General features: G+C 53.4%; 1 protein-coding gene, 1 non-coding gene and 1 pseudogene across 3 annotated transcripts in view; all 3 read right to left on the minus strand.

The window, feature by feature from the left end:
• Positions 1-22,038, minus strand: part of ERN1 (endoplasmic reticulum to nucleus signaling 1) — a 617,499-nt gene that overhangs the window by 61,956 nt on the left and 533,505 nt on the right. The window lies entirely within an intron of this gene.
• Positions 15,939-19,289, minus strand: LOC146810241 (28S ribosomal RNA; annotated as a pseudogene).
• Positions 19,724-19,876, minus strand: LOC146810242 (5.8S ribosomal RNA). The gene has a single exon (XR_014967055.1). It is a non-coding gene; the product is annotated as a 5.8S ribosomal RNA (ribosomal RNA).

Genomic DNA, 22,038 nt, shown 5'->3' on the forward strand with positions numbered 1-22,038 from the left:
TACAGTCCTGTAACTTGAAAGCCCACAACTGTTTTTTAAAAAAAAATATATCAATAGAAGAAAATGTTACTTTCCTGTAACTATGATTCTGCAGTGTTGGAATCTATCACAGATTCAAATGCTTGAATCATTTGCCTTGGTCAGGCTGGGAGTCACCAGTAATGTTACAAACAGAAGTGAGATAAATTTATGGAAATATAGCAGTGTTTATTTAGTGGCCCTTTAATCTAACCCAACAAGGTATATATTAGGTAACATGTCTGGTTGATTGCCCATATGAGTTGGGTTATCCACAAAGTGTTCGGTGCAGGGCTCGGGGGCTCCAAGGTGAACAGCCTCTGGTATGTTGGAACAATGTAGGTAAGGGAAGTCGGCAAGTCAGATCCGAACTTTGGGATAAGGATTGGCTCTAAGGGCTGGGTTGGCTGGGCTGGGGCGCAAAGCGGGGCTGGGCGCGCACCGTGGCTGGACGAGGCGCCTCCCTCCCGGGCGGTGGCGACTCTGGAAGCAAGCCGGGCCCTTCCTGTGGATTGCCCCAGCTGCGGTGGTCGCTTCTCCATGTGCCCTCTCCTTGGGGGGCACGGGGTCGGCGTTCTTCCTCGGCCAGCGCCTAGCAGCTGACTTAGAACTGGTGGGGACCAGGGGAATCCAACTATTTAACTAAAACAAAGCATCGCAAAGGCCCGAGGTGGGTGTTGACGCGATGTGATTTCTGCCCAGTGCCCGGAATGTCAAAGTGAAGAAGTTCAATGAAGCGCGGGTAAACGGCGTGAGTAACTATGACTATCTTAAGGTTGATGTCCTGCTAATCAGGACTGTTCGTAGACAATTTTATATTGTTGGAATAGTACTGCAGGGTGTACTATCTCTGGCCTATACGTGACCCCAGTTCCAGTGAGAACAGCTTAAAGTGTGGCTGTACTCCGGAGCGAACAAATGTATTGTTGGAAGCAAACCCGATTTGACGCTGATGGGCAGCATAATAACCCAGAATGAGCCACCGCGAGGTGGTACAGATAGCCAAATGCCTCGTCATCTAATTATTGACGCGCATGAATGAACGAGATTCCCACTGTCCCTACCTACTATCTAGCGAAACCACAGACAAGGGAACGGACTTGGCAGAATCAGCGGGGAAAGAAATCCCAGTCAAGCTGTCCTGCAATCCATCAGAGGGTCCGGGGGCTGGAGACAGGGGGGGTTCCACTGGGGCCCGCGGAGGCTCTCCTCGGCCTGGCTGGGTGTCGGAAGCAGGGACCGGGCCTGGGGCTTGAGCTTCGTCCAGCAGGCCATTGGGTGCGGGAGCCCCCGTCCTGCAAGCCAGCCGAGGGTCCGGGTGCTGGGGACCTGGATCAATAGGGGCCCAAGGCTCCCCCGGCCTGGCTGGGTGTTAGAAGAAGGGCCCGGGGCTTGAGCTCTGTCCGGGGTGAGAGAGCGCCTCGTCCTGCAAGTCAGTCGAGGGTCTGGGCGCTGGGGACAGGGGCCCAGGGAGCTTCTCCCCGGCCTAGGGTTCGGAGACTGGGATCGGGCCCCGGGCTTGAACTTTGTCTGGCGGGCCCTGGGGTGCAGGAGCCCCGTCTCGCAAGCAGGCCGAGGGTCTGGGGGCTGGGGACATGGGGCTCCACCGGAGGCCCGAGGAGGCTCTCCCAGGTAAACTTGTAAACTTGGGAGATTTATAGAGCGCAGTTGTTGCCCGAAGGCGTCCAAGCGCTAGGATAACCGAGACCTACAGAGAGCAGGGAAGGGAAGAAAAAGAAGAGACAATGGTTTAGCAGGCAGATGTGAACAGGTGGGTCTTCAGTTGCTTGCGAAACATAGTAAGGTTCTGGGTGGCTCTAAGATGAAGCGGTAGAGCATTCCAGGCCTTAGCTGCATTGTACATGAACATCCTTCCGCCGGTTCTAGATCTTTTTATTCTTGGGACTACTGCTAAGAGAGTCTGGCTGGAGCGAAGACTGCGATTTGGGATGTAATGAGTGATCAGATCACGGGTAATGATGGGTCCCATGTCCCAGAAGGCTTGATGGGCTATACATAGCGCCTTGAACAGAACTCTCTGCCGGACCGGTAGCCAATGGAGGCTAGTCAGTCCGGTCCTCACTGAGTGTCTGTGCGGGATTTTAAGTAGAAGGCGAGCTGCGCTGTTCTGTACAGTTTGCAGCCTCCGAAGGGTGTATTCTGGTGCACCCAAATAAAGTGCGTTGTTAAAATCAAGACGGGAGTGAATGAGCCCTTGAATGGCAGCCTGTTTGGCTTCCAGGGGGAGGAGGGGGAAGATTTTATTTAGCACTCTCAGAATGCCAAAACATGTGGCTGACAGTTTTGTGGCTTGGACATTGAAAGACAGTGAGCTGTCCAGCCATACCCCAAGACTTTTGATGGTGCTTTTTGGGGTTGGAGGCGGTCCTAGGCATGGGGGCCATAGGGGAGGGGGAAGTGCCGGCTCTGAGGGTCCTAGGAGCATCAGCTCAGTTTTTTCTCCGTTCAGTTTCAGGGATGATGACGACATCCAGCTCCTCACTTTCTCCAGGCATTCTCTGAGCCCGCCTGGCACAGTTCGAGATGCCTCCTGCGCCAGTGAGACCACCAGCTGCGTGTCGTCCGCATATGAGATGATTTTAATTCCAAATGGGCGGACGACACTGGCCAGTGGTCTCATATAAAGGTTGAATAGAGCAGGGCTCAGAGAGGAGCCCTGAGGAACTCCACAATTTAGAGGTCTACTGGAGGAAACTGAATCGCCATCAAAAACCCTGAAAGATCTGTTCCCCAGAAAGGATTCAAACCATGCCCAAGCTTTATCCTTGATCCCCACACAGGACAGGCGGCTTAGTAGGGTGTCATGACACACTGTGTCTCGCCTAGGGTCTCGCCTAGGGTTCGGAAGCTGGGATTGGGCCCAGGGCTTGAGCTCCGCCAGGTGGGCCCTGGGGGGTGCAGGAGCCCCCCCGGTCCCTATATTCCGCATCCTCAGCGGAGCGCAGCGTGCGGGCGAGTGGATTTGTTGAGCCCTGAATTAGGAGTATACCAATTTGACCGTGTTTAAAGGGGGAGCACAGGCACGGGACTGCTGGCTAGAAGGGGTAAATTCCACAGAGTTCTACAGCCAGCAAAAATATAGGATACAGCAAAAGGCAGAAAAAAAAACTGAGGCGACCACTTACAAAAGGTGAATTTCCTACAGTACTCATTGTCATTTCAGACACCGGTGATGGTGTGGAGGCAGGCAAGGCTTTTGATCCATGGTCAGGTTTTGGAATTACATTTTTTTAAACTGCATTTAGCATGTACATTTGGGGAAAAAAGACCGCTCAACAATGATGTCTTGAAAAGTGAAACAAACGTACAATACATTGAATACATTGTTAGGATAAAAAAAAAAAACTCAAACCAGAATAAATGAACGTATTCTCCAATTTAATAAATTATCTGCTTAGGCAGTGGGTAGTGGTAAAGGGTAAAATGAACTCTAGCATGCAAAGATTAGTTATGGAACTGTTCAGATACTTGATTTTTACAGTTTGTCATGCAGACTAACCTAGTTTTCTATCTGAATCACCTGTGGATGGTGTACTTGGGTAATATTTATTTTTATCAATGGATAACTATCACTCTTTAGCCTTCATTGCTGAGCATCATAAGGGTTGGTTTTGCTTTGACTCGTCTTCCAAATACTGGTGTTTTGCTTGCATAATTTCACAAAGTTGAAACATGTTCTTGTTGAATTGCATAAGCTGCTTTAGGATGCGATAAGGTTGATGATGAATAAGGGTTTTTACTTTACCATGTTTTTGTTGTGAAGACTAGTAATTCATGTAATTGATTGTAATAATGTTGAATTCTTGACTGTACGGAGCTCCACAGCCCACAAGAACGCCACCCGCAGACACCATCACCTCATCAGATCAGCCAAAAATGCCTCCTTCAAAGACCGCCTAAACAACAACGCACACAACAGCAAAGAGCTCTTCCACATAGTGAAGGAACTCTCAAACCCCAGCTCCAACACCAACAACATCCCACCTTCCCAAGACCTGTGTGACTCACTGGCCACCTTCTTTCATCGCAAGATCGCAGACATCCACAACAGCTTCAACAATACAACCACCACGACAACCACGGAGGCCCCCACAACCACCAGCCGCACCAACCACCTTCTCTCCTGGACCAACATCAACGACACCATCAAGATCATGAACACCATCCACTCCAGATCTCCGTCAGACCCTGCCCACACCACATCTTCAACAAAGCCAGCACCGCCATGGCACCCCATCTCCGGAAAGCCATCAACATCTTCATCGAGACAGCAACCTTCCCGGAGAGCTGGAAGCACGCAGAGATTAACGCCTTACTCAAGAAACCCAAGGCAGACCCCAAGGACCTCAAGAACTTCCAGCCCATCTCCCTGCTGCCGTTCCCGGCAAAGGTCATCGAGAAGACCGTCAACAAACAACTGACGCGCTACCTCGAGGAAAACAGCATCCTGGACCCATCCCAGTCGGGGTTCCGCAGCAACCTCCGATGACATCAAGACCCTGTTAGACAACGGAGAAACCGCGGCCCTCATCCTCCTTGTTCTGTCAGTCACCTTCGACACAGTCTGCCACCGCACACCATGAACACGCCTCCACGATGCCGGGATCCAAGAGAAGGCCCTTGACTGGACCACCTCCTTCCTCTAAGGCAGAACACAGAGCGTCCGCCTCCCCCCTTCCGCTCCGAAGCCGCCGAGATAATCTGCGGCATAGCCCAGGGCTCATCCCTCAGCCCAACGATGTTCAACATCTACATGGCACCACTCGCCCACGTCGCCGACTGCACGACCTCAACATCATCTCCTACGCCGACGACACCCAGCTGATCCTCTCCCTCACCAAGGACCCCCACACCACCAGAACCAACCTCCACTAAGGAATGAAGGCCGTCGCCGAATGGATGAGGAACAGCCGACTGAAGCTGAACTCTGACAAGACTGAGGTCCTCATCCTCGGATCCACCCCTTTGGCCTGGAACGACTCCTGGTGGCCGCTCGCACTGGGAACAGCTCCAACGCCCACCGACCACGCACGCAACCTAGGGGTCATCCCCGACTCCACCCTCTCCATCACCAAGCAGGTCAACGCCGTCTCTTCCTCCTGCTTCAACACCCTCCGCATGCTCCACAAGATCTAAAGGTGGATCCCCACCGAAACAAGAAGAACGGTCACCCAGGCCCTCGTCAGCAGCAGGTTGGACTACGGAAACACCCTCTACGCAGGAGCCTCGGCCAAACTCCTGAAACGGCTTCAACGCATCCAGAACGCCTCTGCATGCCTGATCCTTGACATCCCTCGCCGCAGCCACATTACACCCCACCTTAGAGACCTGCACTGGCTCCTCGTCAACAAGAGGATAACCTTCAAGCTCCTCACCCACGCACACAAGGCACTCCACAACACCGACCAGCATACCTCAACAGCCGACTCAGCTTCTACACCCCCACCCGCCAGCTCTGCCAACCTCACCCTGGCCACAGTCCCCCGCTTCCGAAGAGAGACCTCCGGCGGCAGATCGTTCTCCCACCTCGCCGCCAAGACCTGGAACACCGTCCCCATCACCCTACGGCAGACCCAAGACCTGCTGTCCTTCAGAAGACTCCTCAAGACCTGGCTCTTTGAGCAATAGCAGCACCCCCCACCACCCAGCGCCTGAGACCCTCACGGGTAAGTAGCGCGCTTTACAAATGCTAGGATTGATTGATTGACTGTACAGTATTACATGTTAACTGTAGCTCACATTTAGAGAAGTTGCAGATAGGATATGTGTAGCAAAGTGGCTCTGTATATACTGTTCTCAAATAGGTACAGTGTGTACAGAGTCCACAGTCCCTAGAGGTTTGGCAGAGGCTATAATTAGATATAACCTTACTCTAAAGTGGTAGCTTGGTCGAGCAGTAAGGCAGTATCAGAGGACAGTGTAAAGCATTTGTTGCACACACTCAAAGTCAGCAAATGGTCTCACATACCCAAGAACTGAGCTCCAGGCCAATGGTTCTGTATACAAATATATGGTTGTTTTATTTTAGAACCAACAATAGATTTAAAAATATACTTTCTCTGAATGAGAGGCTTTATATAAATACTTTCAATATGCAGTAGGCTTTTGAATGCAATAGACACAGTTGTTGCAATAGGCAACACAATTTCAAACACAATAATACATTGAGCTCAATGGGAATTTCTAGTTAAATGCAATTAGTTACTTTGAGGATTACTTTTCTAACCACAGGACTGGATCCTGGATTCAGTCCCGGGACATTTCCTGTAAGCAGTTGAGTTAAAGCGTTTTGGGTACAGTAGTGATTTTGAAGCAATATTTTGGTATTTGACACTTCTAAACTTTTTCTCATAGAATCACCAATGTTATCCTATGGGAGGAATTTCACTTAGCAGGTAAGTAGGGTTATTGTTACTTTTTCTAACTCAGTGTTGGATCCTGGATCCAGCACTGGGGCACCACCTGTAAACAGTTGAAAGAATGTGTTTTGCTTATACAAGCGATTTTTAACGAATATTTGTAAGTTTGCAAAATCGACACTTAGAAACCTTTTCAGCAAAAAACAGGCAATGTTATCCTATGGAAGGAAATTCAAGTTGCAGGTAAAGTATGTTCTTGTTACTTTTGTGCTGGACTCCTAGGTTCAGCACTGGGACATCTATCTAAAACAGGTAAGTAATTAAGTTTTCACAGTTGGTGCGATTTTTAAAGAATATTTGTAGTTTGCAAAAAGCGACAGAAGAAATTTCACAGAAAAACAGTCAATGGTTTCCTATGGAAGAAAATTGGGTAAGTATGGTTGTAATTACTTTTCAGGGTCAGTGCTGGGCACCAAGATCCAGAACTGGGATCTCTCCTGATAGCAGGTGAGTAATTTCGCTTTCATTACTCAGTTGATTTTAGGTGAATAATTTAAAGTTTAGAAACTCCACACTTAGAAGAATTTCCAAGTGAAACCAGTCAATGTTACCCTATGGAAGAAAAGAGTTATCGGCTTTTGGGTAAGTACTCAACTGGCAGAGTTAAGGTTCTGGGCATATACTCAGGGTCTTCCAGGGTCAGGTCAGTACAGTTGTTACACCCTCAGCGGCACAGGGGCAGCCGGGTGCAGAGTGAGTTAGGCCCAATGTTATCCTATGGGAGGCAGGGGGCCCGTGGTTGGTGGCTGCTGGCTAGCGGGCCACACGGCTGTGGGAGCTGGGCTTCTGGTCACTTGCTCAGGGCAAATGGGGAAGTAGAGCAGAGATTGCACTGCCAGGGGCACTCGGGCGGCTGGGTGCACGGTGCTTTTGAGCCGTCGGGCGCTCAATGGATTGCAATGGAGAAGCTCAAAAACGAACAAAGGCGGCAAGCTTGGGGACAAAGATTCTTCAGGTGTGACCACCACTTCGAGAGGTAAGTTGGGTAGTTGGAGGATAGGTAGGCACCCAGGTGTTGGGCACAGGGGGCCGCAGGGGTGCCTTTTGGTGTTGGGAAATCTTACCCTCGGCAGGTCACGGTTGGAGGGGTCCCTGGTTCTGAGGCTGCAGGCGTCGTCAGGAGCGTCGAGGTGGGTCCTTGGGTGCTGGATTCGGGGTCACAGTCGCCGGGGGGACGTCTTCGGGGTCTTTGTTCACTCCAGCACAGGCCAGGCTTGGCGGGTGCAGAGTGTGCAGGGTTCGCGGTTCCTGGCTGATGCCAGGGGTCAGTTACTTGCTTTGAGCAGTACCACTACTCGTGGGAGTCCCAGTTGCTTAGGGTCACAAGGTAGCCAGGTCCTCCGGGGTTTGTGAGGTTGTGGGCCACTGGAGGTGCCGGGGAAAAGCAGGAGCAGGTTCGAGGGTCGACAGGCCGGTAGGGCTGGGGCCAAAGCAGTTGGTGTCTTCCTCTTGTGAGCAGTTGCACGGCAGGTCTCCTTGTCTCTTGATCTTTTTTGCTGTTTCGGAATCTGGAACTAAGTAAGTAAGGTTCAGGGTGCCCCTAAATACTAAATGTAGGGGCGTTACAGGTAGGTAAAGGGCAGGGACCAATGGGTCCCTTCCCTGGGGTGGGTACACCCCCTACCCTGCCACTCTCCTGTGGGAGGGGGGCAGTAGCCTAGTCCTGATTGGGCAGGGCTCCCCATCTTCAAAATGGCGAGAGGCCAGAGATGTGCTTCACCTCGCCTCCCCCACCTGAGGTGTGGGGTTGGCAGAGGCTGGCACATCCCCTTTCCTTCCTTGGGGTTTCCGGCTAGTCTTCCCGCCAGAGTGGGGGTCAGAACCGGTAGGGGCCAGTTGCTGAGTACAGCAAGTGGCCTGGAGAAGCTCACAAAGACGGCATGCCTTTGAAGCTTCCCCTGCCCATCCTGGGGGAGGAAACCTAGCACCTCGCCCAGGATGTGCATTGCTGCAGGCCCAGGAGAGCGGATGGCTCTCTACCCAGGGGTTCAGCAACAGGTCTGCTGTGTGGCAGCCTAGGCAGACCCTCAGACAAGACGTGGATTGTAGGCTAGGCTCAGGAGGCATCTCTAAGATGCCCTCTGTCGTGCATCTTACAGTGAATCCCACACTGGCATCAGTGTGGGTTTACTGTGCTGAGAAGTTTGATACCAAACTTCTCAGTCTTCAGTGTAGCCATCATGGTGCTGTGGAGTTCGTGTTGACGACCTCCCAGCACCATATACTCTTAATGGCAGCACTGCACTTACAGTGCCCAGGAATGGAGCTGTGTACTGTACGGGCACAGGGCTCATGCACCTGTGCCCACACCACTGGCACAGGGCACCCAACTAGAGGGGTGACTGAGGTATGCCAGGGCAGTGTGTGTTGTGGGCATGGCACACAGGATGTGTGCCATGTCGGCTCTTTGTTTTGTTCTGCACCAAGACACTCAGCCTGCAAAGGCAGTGTGTGTGTGTCAAGGTACAGGGCCTCCAAGGGTGGCACAATAAGTGCTGCTGCCCTTAGGGGCCTTCTCTGGTCACAAGGCCCTGGGTACCTAGGGTACAATTTACCAGGGGCGGACATGTGACCAGAGATGCCAATCGGGTTTGGGCTGTTAGGCAGTTTTTAGGGAAGGAACACAGGCCCTGGGCACCTGATTGGCAAGAGCCCATGGCACAACAAGGACAAGTGCATCAGTTATCAGGCAAAAAGTGGGGGGTTACTGCAACAGAAACCCACTTACATACAATATGGACTTCATTAGATTTTCAGGATACCTAGTATTATGTATTACATATAGGCTACACTGTTTTAGGTTTAAGCCCATAATAACTGGTAAAAAAACACCAAAAGGGAAACTGCCCTCATTAGTGTAAACAGATAAACAGTGATAAACACCTACACAACACAAACTAAAATGCTTTTCAAAGAAAGAAAGGTGAGTGAGAATGAGACATTTTATTTCTTTTTGAAGAGGCCAACACAATGTAGTTTTGTTATAGAAGGTAGCAGCAAGAAAGTTTAATCATTCTGCTCGAGTTTTGTTGAGAAGGGATGTAACTTAAGTATTGTTTCTTCTCCTTTTGTTTCTTCCAGTTTTTGTGTGCTTTGATGAAAGGCGCAGGGTTTACAAGCATGCTTTTTATTTGATCTGAATATTTTATAGACTGTAGAGAATCTGGTGGTGATACAATCATATTTAATCTTTAGGTAATGTTTAACTATTTAACTGATTGAAGAAAGGGCTAACTCATATGCATCGTTCCCAAATATGTACCTTCAATAGGCACGTAATGGGTAAAACCCTTTGATACATAAGCCTCCTTTTCTAACAAGTCAGTATTGGTAGCCTGTCACCTACCAAGCACCCCAGGCTGTAAAACTTTCAATTCAAGGTGTAGTGACTCATACTTGTGAAAATAGTGCTGTCACCATGCACAAGGGATACTGGCGACAACGTGCCACAAGATGTTTTACATACCAACGAAATTCATAGCTGCTAGATGTCCCATTGCTATATGTGATACCTTCAGCTAATTCAGGCTTTTTACCCAACTGCATTTTACTGCTGAGGTTTTTGAGCACATAGTTACGATATTAACAGCAATATTAGAAGTTCCAGAATACAATGTAATGTCTTTTAAAAGGCCAGCACTGACTTCAAGTGAAAACATTTGCCCTGGGGACACTTGGCAGCTATGAATGTCCACAAAACAGCAGCACCACCTTAATGTAGTCCGGCAAAGAGTGCAGAAGAGCAGTGCGAGCATGCTTAAAGCATCATGTTTCTGATGCCTTAGAATACAGAGCCAAATAATCTGGTACATTTTAAAAATGTTAATTGTTTCACAGGGTACTATTCTGTTGGCAAGGTTTACCACCCCTCCAGTATCATAATATTCAATGAGGAGTAAGCGAATGACCCCCTCAGCAAGGTCTAAGAATTTGTTTATTAAAATATTTGAATATAGCACTCTTACGTTTTAATCCATTAATAGTACTATAAACCAGCCAGTGTCCTGACAGAAACAGTGTGAAAGGTAATGAGATGTGAGAAGGTTATGAGGTGTGATTGAGAATTCAATACACAGACTTTCTATGCTTAAAACAGACTAACATAAATCCATTGGACACACTGTCAGTTGGAAGACACTACATACACTGCATTACTTCTCCTTCAAATTAATATGTGCTTTATAACAATGACTGCAAAAACCCCAAATTATTTTGTAATCCCTGGAAAACACAATTGTGTCTATTTTGGCAGCTGAATAAACAGTGATCAGCACTGATTTCAATTTGTTTGGAAAACACGGATACAACACAGACATCCACAAACCATAAGCACCAAAAATAGGCCCTCATAGTCCTACACTACAATGAAGATTTCTCAAACTTTTAGCTGCCGGTGCATTTGTATCCTTGTCTGGATGGTTGGTTGATCTGAACTCCATCCTAGGATTAGGTTATATCCAGTCCTCCCTCGGTGCACAGCACTCTTTTCATTCTAGGATTTTTAGTGAGTCCCATATGCCTTTTGTGCCCCAGCCTTTAGTTTATCACAGCAATTCCGAATACTTCTGGGTCTAGCCTTCTATCCTCTACAAAGGAGTGTGATCATGGTGGAGATTAAAGAACTTTGTTGTGAGAAAACAGTTTGTAATTCTTTGGTTTCAGAGGATCTTTAATTTGATTGGTTGTCATATTCATTTGTTTTTGTCCATCAACTAAATATAGTTGTCAAAACAACTTGCCATTCAGTGGGTTCAGGCAGTGTTTTTAAACCCCCCACTGCTCTAGAAGTATCTCTGTTGGTTTACTCATCCTTAACTGTCCAAGGGGCTGCCCCTTTCCATGTAAATGTCCATCCCGCTCGATTCTTTAGAGTAGTGATGAAATGCTGACTGCCTTTAACTTCAGGTTAGCTGCCTTTTGTGGACAGATCTCTTCATATCAGTGTTCTAGAGTTGAAAGTAATATTTCTGGCCATGAGGACATTCTTTCCCTCTCTCAAAAGAAACATTTTAGAGATTAAATAGGGACAACACTAACAATGTTTTATTTGTAGAATCTGAGTGGAACCTAGTAGCTGTTCACCACAGAGATACTGGCAAACATCAAGCTAACTAACACCCCAGACTTTGCCACTTGCTCCATAAGTTGGGATTGAATACAAGAGTAGTACACTAAATCACCAAGATATGATATTTTCCCCAGATGTATCTGTCTGGTACTTCAATAGTTTACTGGCCTCACTGTTTTTTCTCCATACCCAATGTGCATCCTATTCGCAAGGACTTTTCTTCCTTCTCCGGCTGCTTGGTCTTGATTTCCTGCCGCAGTTCTTGCTTTGCTATAATACAGGTTCCTCCTTTAACATACTATTCTGCACCATCCTAACAGGGGCAACTGGTGTTAATGGGTGTAGGAAAGTGCCCTTTCTGCATGGTTGCCCCTTACTTTTTGTCAGATACCGGATGCAAGTTGACTGAGCGTCCCTGTGGACCCTGCTAATCAGGCTCCCAGGGCCTGTGTTCTTGTCCTAACCTGTACCATTGTTTCCACAATTGGCACAACTCTGACCTACCTGTAAGCCCCTTTTAAAGGGTACCTGTGGTACCAAAGGCATGGTAGCCAGGGAAAGGCCTTTGAGGGCGGCAGCATGTATTATGCCACCACCAGAGACCTCTCACCACAAACATGCATCTCTGCCATTGCAGCCTGCGTGTTGTGGTGCAGCTAAAAGTAAAGAGTCGACATGGCACACATCCCTGTGTGCCATGCCTGCCCAGCACTGCATGAGGCCTAGGTAAGTCACTTTTGCGGCAAGGTGTGCTATACCTCATGTGAGGATCTATCTCCATGAGCAGTCAGGCCCCTATAATATCTAAGTCCATTGTTAGATATTATAGGTGGCCAGTAAAGCCATCCTGAGTATATGGTCTGGAATCTGGTCATTACGAGTTTCCTAGCACCATATTGGCTTTACTGAACCCTGGGAAGTTTGGTATCAAACATCTTGGAATAATAAACCTGCATTGATTCAAGTGTCAGATTTATTATTCCATGCACTCAGGGGTCGCTTCTAGAGGGGACCGCTGAACCTAACCAACCACTGGTGGGTTCCTAACTGGTGAACTCTAGCCTGCCACCACAAGACACGTTTCTGGACCTCTGGGGTGGGAGCCTTTTGTCCCTGTACCCATAAACAAAGCCTTTCGTAGACGGAGGTGTTCACACCTCCCCCAGTCTGCCCACTTCTGCCAACCCGACCCCTCAGGTGAGGGAGACTAGGTGAAGCCCATTCTTCAGTGCCTGCCATGTCGGAGACCCCAGCTGGGCCTCAGGCACGAACTCTCGGGCCCGGACGCACACAAGAGGACCGGCCGGGGCCCGATTGAGCCAGTCCTGGGCAAATTTCCATGCGGAGGAGGGAGCCCCGGACGGTAAGGGAGGTGTTGTCCGGGCCTAGCCCATCTGGTCCCCGGCTGAGAGTCACCAACCTGAGAGGGGTTCCGGCATACCCTGCCCCTAGTAATCCGGAGAAAAGCTACCCCTCTTTCTGGTAACTGGTGCGCACCGAGTGATGGAGGGGACCGAGGGCGCAGAGGTGCCTGACATCCTGGAGCCCTGGCTGGGATCGGGGAGGCGGACGAGCCCCCATCGGTACTTCCAGGCCGGCCCGGCCATCGGGTCGCCCTATTGGAAAGCATTGAGCGCGACCAGGTGGCAGAGGGGAAAGGCGCAACCAAATGGCAGGGCCCGAAGGATGCCAATCTGCCTGCCCGAGCCTTCGCAGGAGGGCTCCTGCCTGCCCTTGAGGGGCTCTGCGTCCTGGGGGCTCAAAGACCCCAACTGTGCCTCAGGCATGGAGCAGCTCGCCTCCCTGGGCCAATGTAGGGGCTCCCGGGCCCGGACGTGCAGGAGAAGCGAGCGGATTTTTCGAGTGCTGGGAGAGAACAGGGCTTGGCAGGGAGCCAGCAGGCCCCAGTCTGCCAGCTCACCAGAGCTGGGGAATATGCTGCCCCTGCGATGCTGGGGCCCGGGCATGTCCTCCGGTGGGCCCTGGGGTGCGTCCATCTGGCACGGGAGGCTTCCCCTCCCAGCTTGGCTGGGGTCAGGGCTCGACAAATCCACTCGCCCGCTCGCATCTGCCCGCCCTGCGCCTTATTGGAAGGGATCCTGCCTGCCCTTGGGGGGCTCGGAGACCCCAGCTGTGGACGGGGGTCCCCCAGGCACCTTGACAGTAGGGGTGGGCAGAGATTTGCCTATGCTGCGCTCCGCTAAGAACGTGGAGTAAAGGGACCGGGGGGCTCCCGTCCCCAGGGCCCGCCAGACAGAGCTCAAGCCCCGGGCCCAGCTTCCGAACCCTAGGCTAGGCCGGGAAGAGCCTTACCGGGCCCGATGGACCCCCTGTCCCCAGCGCCCGGACCCTCGGCTGGCTTGCAGGACGGGGGGCTCCCGCACACCAGGGCCCGTCAGACAGAGCTCAAGCCCTGGCCCCGGTCACAGTTCCAGCTTCTGTACCCTAGGCCAGGCCTGGGAGAGCCTACCGGGCCTCACCCCCTGTCCCCAGCACGCTGACCCTTGCTCCCACACCCCAGGGCCCACCAGACGGAGCTCAAGCTTGGGGCCTGGTCCCAGTCCCAGCTTCAGAACCCTAGGCCAGGACGGGGAGAGCCTCCCCAGGCCCTGATGGACGCCTGTCCCCAATGCCCAGACACTTTGCTGGTTTGCAGGACAGGGGGCTCCCGCACCTCGGGGCCCGCCAGATGGAGCTCAAGCCCAGGGCCCGGTCCCTGCTTCTGACACCCAGCCAGGCCGGGGAGAGCCTCGCCGGGCCCGATGGACCCAGGTCCCCAGCACCCTGACCCTCGGCTGGCTTGCAGGGTGCCCGCACCCCATGGCCTGCCGGACAGAGCTCAAGCCCCAGGCATGGTCCCTGCTTCCGACACCCAGCCAGACCGGGAAGAGCCTCCTCGGGCCCCGATGGCCCAGACTCCAGCGCCCGGACCCTTGGCTGGCTTGCAGGACGGGGGCTCCTGCACCCCAGGGCCAGCTGGACAGAGCTCAAGCCACGGGCCCTGCTACCGAACCCAGCCCATGGGCCCCGGTGGAACACCCATGTCTCCAGCCCCATGACCCTCGGCTGGCTTGCAGGACAGGGGGCTCCCGCAGCCATGGGATGGAGGTCAAGCCTCGGGCCCGGTCACCTCTTCCGAACCCAGCCAGGCGATTGTCTACCCGGGCCCCGATGGGACCTCCTGTCCCCAAGCACCCGGACCCTCCGCTGGCTTGCAGGACCGGGGAGGCTGCCCCAACCCAGGGCACACCGGACACAGCTCAAGCCCCGGGCCCGGTGCCTGCTACCGAACCCAGCCAGGCCGGGCAGAGCCTCCCCGTGCCCCGGTGGACCCCCCCCTGGGCAGCACAGGACATCCGCAAGTCGCTGCCATCCCAGACCAGGCCCAGGCCCAGGCGTCCCCTGCTCAGGGCTTCTCCGAGCTCTCCAGGGGCTCCGGCTCAGCCGCCCCTTTCTGCAGGACTAGCCTCCTGCCACTCCTTGACCCGAAGACAGGGGGGAGCTAGGCAGTCCTCCCCACTCTGCAGCTGCCTTGCCCTAGCTACTGACTGTCACCCCCCCCACACACACCCAGAGCCTTGGGTGTCAGGGTGCTGACTGTCGGGTGTGCCTTCCTGGATCCCGGAAGGGTGGCAGGAACGAAGGAGGGTAAAGCCAGACTGGGAAAAGCCTCCCCGGGCCCCGGTGGAACACCCCTGTCCCCGGCGCCCGGACCCTCGGCTGGCTTACAAGACAGAGGGCTCCAGCACCACGGGGCCTGCCAGACAGAGCTCAAGCCCCAGGCCCGGTGCCAGCTTCTGAACCCTAGGCCAGGCTGGGGAGATCCTCCCCGGGTCCCGATGGCCCAGACTCCAGCACCCGGACCCTTGGCTGGCTTGCAGGACGGGCAGGGCCACCTGGTCGGGCTGGCCCGCAGGGCCACCTGGTCGGGCTGGCCCGCAGGGCCACTTGGTCGCCAAGACCGCAGGGCCACCTGGTCGCCAAGCCCGCAGGGCCACCTGGTCGCCAAGCCCGCAGGGCCACCTGGTCGAGCAGCCAGACGACCAGATAGCCTGGGACGACTCAGCTCCCACAAGGCCTGGGACGTCTGGACCCAGCCACCCTTGCCGTCCGACGGCGGCGAGGGTGGCAAGGCGCTCTGAGGCCGCTGCTCGGGAGGCTCCTTCCCCGGGGCTGCTCACCTCCCCGCTCGACTTGCGTGGGAGCAGTGGGAAAGGGGAGGCCCGGCTGGCCCAGCCCATCTAGGCATCTGGGCACCCAGTTGACTTGCATGGGATGGTAGCCCCGTGGTGGAAGGGGGCCTCCCGCAGGCCCGCGTCGCCCTCTCCGCGTCCCTCCCGCCGGCCCGGCGGCAGAGGGACCCACCCCTGGGTGTGGTGGAGGAGGGCCTACGCGGGGGCCCACGCACGGAGACAAAATCTTGCCTCAGAGGATGACTTTCAATAGATCGCAGGGAGGTAGCTGCTCTGCTACTTATGAAACCCTGACCCAGAAGCAGGTCGTCTACGAATGATTTAGCACCGGGTGCCCCACGAACATGCGGTGCACTAAGGGCGATGGAGGCGGCCCCCTTCTGTCTGCGCTCCAGTCCCCAAGCGAGCAGCTCTACGCACCGCCACCCCGAGAGAGGCCAGCTATCCCAGGCCAACCGAGGCTCCCCGGCACTGCGGTATAGTTACGGTTTAGTGGGGATTCTGACTTAGAGACGTTCAGTCATAATGCCACAAATGGTAGCTTCGCCCCATTGGCTCCTCAGCCAAGCACATACAGCAAATGTCTGAACCTGCAGTTCCTCTCGTACTGAGCAGGATTACTATAGCCACAACACATTATCAGTAGGGTAAAACTAACCTGTCTCCCGACGGTCTAAACCCAGCTCACGTTCCCCATTAGTGGGTGAACAATTCAACGCTTGGTGAATTCTGCTTCACAATGATAGGAAGAGCTGACATCAAAGGATCAAAAAGCGATGTCGCTATGAATGCTTGGCCGCCACAAGCCAGTTATCCCTGTGGTAACTTTTCTGACACCTTCTGCTTCAAACCCAAAAAGTCAGAAGGATCGTGAGGCCCCTCTTTCACGGTCTGTATTCATACTGAAAATTGAGATCAAGCGAGCTTTTACCCCTCTGCTCCGCGGGAGGTTTCTGTCCTCCCTGAGCTCGCCTTAGGACACCTGCGATATAATTTGACAGGTGTACCGCCCCAGTCAAACTCCTCACCTGCCACTGCCCCTGGAGCAGGTCGCGCCCGGCGGGCACCGGGCGATTGGAGCCAGAAGCGAGAGCCCCGCGGGGCTCACCCGCCGCCTCACCGGGTAAGTGAAAAAGCGATGAGTAGTGGTATTTAACCGGCGGCCCAAGGGCCTCCCACTTATCTTACACCTCTTATGTCTCTTCACAGTGCCAGACTACAGTCAAGCTCAACAGGGCCTTGGTTCCCCGACAATTCTGCCAACCCCGTTCCCTTGGCTGTGGTTTCGCTAGATAGTAGGTAGGGACAGTGGGAATCTCGTTCATCCATTCATGCGCATCACTAATTAGATAACGAGGCATTTAGCTACCTTAAGAGAGTCATAGTTACTCCCACCGTTTACCCGTGCTAAAATTGAATTTCTTCACTTTGACATTCAGAGCACTGGGCAGAAACCACATCGCGTAAACACCCGCCTCGGGCCTTCGCGATGCATTGTTTTAATTAAACATTCGGATTCCCCTGGTCCACACCAGTTCTAAGTCAGCTGCTAGGCACCGGCCGAATCAGAACGCCGGCCTCGCACCCCCGGGGTGCGGGCACGGGGAGAGGAGACCACCGCAGCTGGGGCGTTCCACAGGAAGGGCCCGGCTTGCGTCCAGAGTCGCTGCCGCCCCGCAGGGAGGCGCCTCGTCCAGCCGTGGCGCACGCCCAGCCCAGCTTCGCGCCTCAGACCGACTGACCCAGCCCTTAGAGCCAATCCTTATCCCGAAGTTACGGATCTGATTTGCCGACTTCCCTTGCCTACATTGTTCCAACATGCCAAAGGCTGTTCGCCTTGGAGACCTGTTGCGGATATGGGTACGGCCCAGCGTGAGATTTACACCATCTCCCCTGGATTTTCAAGGACCAGCGAGAGCTCACCGGACGCCGCCAGAACCGCACCGCTTTTCAAGGCTCTCTCGGGGCGAATCCATTCCAGGGCACCCTGCCCTTCACAAAGAAAATAGAACTCTCCCTGGGCTCCCGCTGGCTTCTCTGGGATCGTTTGTGTTACCGCACTGGACGCTGCGAGGGCGCCCATCTCCGCCAGTCCGGGTTTCGGGGTTCTGAACCAGACTCCCTTTAGATCGGCCGAGGGCAATGGAGGCCATCGCCCGTCCCTTCCGAACAGCGCACGCCCATCTCTTCGGACCGACTGACCCCTGTTCAACTGCTGTTCACATGAAACCCTTCTCCACTTCGGCCTTCAAAGTTCTCGTTTGAATATTTGCTACTACCACCAAGATCTGACCCTGCGGTGGCTCCACCTAGGCCCTCGCCCCGGGCTTCCATGCGCACTTCAGCGGCTCTCCTACTCATCGCGGCTTAGCCCCCGCGGCTCTCAGCAACGGCGAGGTATGGCCTCGACGCTCGAGCGCCATCCATTTTCAGGGCTAGTTGATTCAGCAGGTGAGGTGTTACACACTCCTAAGCGGATTCAGACTTCCATGGCCACCTCCTCCTGTCTATATCAACCTACACCTTTTCTGGGGTCTGATGAGTGTCGGCATCGGGCACCTTAACCCGGCGTTCGGTTCATACCGCAGCGCCAGTTCTGCTTACCAAAAGTGGCCCACTAGGCACTTGCTTGGTCCGTGTTTCTAGACGGGTCGGGTGGGTAACCGACATCGCCGCAGACCCCTGGACCCCGGCGTGGGCCTCCCCGCACAGCTACTCAACGCCGTCAGGGCGCACTGAGCACAGTCCGCCCCAGTCGATAGTCGCACTGGGAGCAGGGGGGCCTCCATCCCCCCCTTCCCTGCCCCGGCGCACACTGATGGGCAGCTGGGAGCGGTTGCTCGGAGGAGGGCGCGGAGGCGGTCGAATCTCCCTCGGCCCTGCGAACACAGCAAAGATGCTGCCGGGATGGGGGGGAGGGGGGAGGGAGGGGTGGCCGCAACACCGTCTGCCGGAGTGGAGGGCCACCTGCCACTCCGAAGCCTTCCCAGCCGACCCGGAGCGGTACACCGCCGCGGAGGAAATGCGTCCTGCGGGGGCCGGGTAGGCCCCTGGCACCGGTCCCGCAGAGGGGATCTGGAACTCCCGGGCCACTGACCTTCCGGTCGTGTTGAATCCGCTGGGCGGACTGCACGGACCCCACCCGTTTACCTCTCGACAGTTTCACGCCCTCTTGAACTCGCTCTTCAAAGTTCTTTTCAACTTTCCCTTACGGTACTTGTTGGCTATCGGTCTTGCACCCGTATTTAGCCTTAGATGGAGCTTACCACCCGCTTTGGGCTGCATTCCCAAGAAACCCGACTCTTAGAAGACCCGATCCCGGCACGCCAGGGGCCGCTACCGGCCTAACACCGTCCGCGTGGAGAGCTTTGATAAGAAGGACTTGGGCCCCCTGAGCGACACCGGGGAGTCGATCTTCTGAATGCCACATTTCCTGTGCCCACCGCCAGGCGGAGATTTGGCGCTGGGCTCTTCCCTCGCAGTTACTGGGTGAATCCTGGTTAGTTTCTTCTCCTCCGCTTAGTAATATGCTTAAATTCAGCAGGTTGCCGCACGTCTGATCTGAGGTCGTAGTCGGAAAAAATGGAGAAGCGTCGGGGAGGGGTGGGGGGAGGGACTGGGGGGTAGTCGCTGGGAAAGGCCAGGTCCCTGCCAGAGCAGGGGCCTGGCGTCCCGGCAGCGCGCGCCGTCTTTCCTTGGATCGGATCTGGAGGGGGGTTCGCCCTCCCCGGGAAGCCGGCCACGGAGGTGGGCTCCCGAGGCATGTGCACACGGGCAGCCGGTGGGACACCACAGACAGCCACGCTTGGCACGCAGCCAGGCGCCCCGGGACGGGAAAGCGGGAATAGGCGCACCGGCGGCGTACCTTCGCGCAGGACCCGGTGAGGGACCCTGCCACGGGCGTGGGGGGTTCTGACCTTGTGGGGGGATGTAGGGAAGCGGAGCTAACCCTGCGACGGCCTCAGCCGCGTCCCGGGGAAGCCCCAGGGCGATTGATGATCCAGCGACCCTCAGATAGGCGTAGCCAGTGAGGTACCCGGCGCTGCAAGGTGCATTCGAAGTGTCGATGATCAACGTGTCCTGCAATTCACACTAATTCTCACAGCTAGCTGCATTCTTCATCGACGCGCGAGCCGAGTGATCCACCAACAAGAATCACAGGCAACATTTCGAAAACGTTTGCCCACCTGCAGGCGCAGGAGAGGCGGGAGGAAGGTGACGCAGTCCGTCCACTGCCCGCACGGCGAGACGGCCCGGGCGCCCAGTTCAAGGCTTCCCCTCTGGGAGTCAGACTGCACCGTTGGGAGAAAAAACCCGCTTATTTATTTAAGCAATTTATAGAGAGCACAAATACCCTTGGGTGTCTCGGTGCTGCAAACTGTATAGAAGATCGAGTCAGGAGTGGGTGCCTATTGATTAAAAAGCCTATGTTTTACCGGTTTCCTGAAGGGAAGTAGAGTTGGGCAGGATTTAATATATAGAGGGAGAGTGTTCCATAGTTTGGCGGTGGCGACAGTGAAGCTTCTGTCACCCCAGGAAGCTTTTTTGGTGCGAGGGACCTTCAGAAGGTTGGCTGTTGATAAGCGCAAGAGTCTATTGGAGTGTAGACACACAAAGCCTTCTTCAAGAAATCAGGTCCGGTTTTATGGATGGCCTTAAAGGCAATGCAGAGTGCTTTAAATTTAATTCGGCTTATTATAGGCAGCCAGTGAAGTTTTCGAACTACAGGTGAAATTGGTTGGGGGTACCTGTTAACATTCTAGCGGACGAGTTCTGTACCATCTGTAGTCTATTAATGACCTTTTTCTGAGCGTTGATGAAGAGGCCTTTACAGTAATCAATTTTTGACATTACTAGGGTGTAATAAGGGTTTATCCGGCACAGGATGGAAGGAAGAGTAGGAGTTTTTTTATCATCCTAAGAGTATAGAAAGATGAGGAGACAACTGCGTTGGCATGTGATGTAAATGTCAGCTTGTCGTCAAACAGGACCCCTAAATTTCTAACTTTAGAAACCGGGGGAGGTGGTGGTCCCAGATTGGCAGGCCACCAAGTAGAGGACCATACAGGAAAGAGATTGCCAGAAATCAGTACCTCCGTTTTGTCAGTTTAACTTTAGGCAATTGTTGGCCATCCAAGTACTGATGGCCAGCATTCTGTCTTGGAAGCTGGCCGCAATTGCTCCTCCGTCGTTGTGGATAGCTAGCACCAATTGTGTGTCATCGGCGTAGGATGTGAGACCCATCCCGTGGGCTTCGATGACCTTGGCCAGGTCCGATAAATGGATGTTGAACAAGGTCGGACTCAAGGATGAATCTTGTGGCACACCGCACAGGAGGGTAAAAGGGGAGGACTTCTAATCGCTGAGACTCACAAGTTGTGTGCGGTTAGAAAGAAAGGAGGCCAGTAATTCTATGGCCCTCAGTTTGATGCCTATGTTTGAGACACGGTCGATCAATGTAAAGTGATCGACCGTGTCAAAGGCTGCTGATAAATCTAGCAGCACTAGCACAGCAGCACCACCTTGGTCTAGGACTGTTCTAATTTTGTCTACTGCTTTAATGAGGGCAGTTTCTGTACTGTGGCCTTTCCTAAAGCTAAATTGCGTCTCGTCCAGAAGGTTATTATCTTCAATGTAATGGGCCAGTTGCGAGTTCATTGTTTTCTCAAATATTTTAGCTGTGAATGGGAGGCTTGTGATAGTTTGTATTTTTTTGTTTCTAAAGTATCAAGGTGCTGCTTCTTCAGCAGTGAGTTAATAATCGCCTTTTTCCATGTAGATGGGTAAATGCCTGTGTTAAATATGGCATTGCAGATATTTGTTAGATTTGGGGCTATTAGATCAGTTTTAAAACAGAAGAAGGGCAGGGGTCGGTGGGGGAGCCTGACTTGATGGTTAGGATAAGATCCTTGATCTGTTTTGGTGAGACTTGAAGAAAATACCCCCTCCTTCTCGAATTTTAGTCATGATCAGGGGTGGCCGCTGGATAGTCTGTTTTGGGTCCGGCAGCGAAATGGACGTATATGTTGCTGACCTTGTCTTGAAAGGAGCTGGCCCGTGTGTTGCAAAGGTCTTGGGTGGGAGCTATTGGAGGGTTTGTCACCGACCCCGATAGTTTAGTGACTACCTGAAAAAGCTCCTTGGTGGAATCTTGGGCCGATTCTTTCTGACTGAGGTAGTATTTGCTTTTCTCCAGGATAATGAGTTGCTTACACTTGGATATTGCTTCCTTATAAAGGGCTTTGTCAGTGATATTATAGTCTCTACGCCAGCGTCTCTCGAGGTTCCAGGTGTTTGGCCCAGAAGTCCCCCCCCACCC

The sequence above is a fragment of the Triturus cristatus genome, chromosome 7 (genome assembly GCF_964204655.1).
Source record: "Triturus cristatus chromosome 7, aTriCri1.1, whole genome shotgun sequence".
In the NCBI taxonomy this organism is placed as follows: Eukaryota; Metazoa; Chordata; class Amphibia; order Caudata; family Salamandridae; genus Triturus; species Triturus cristatus.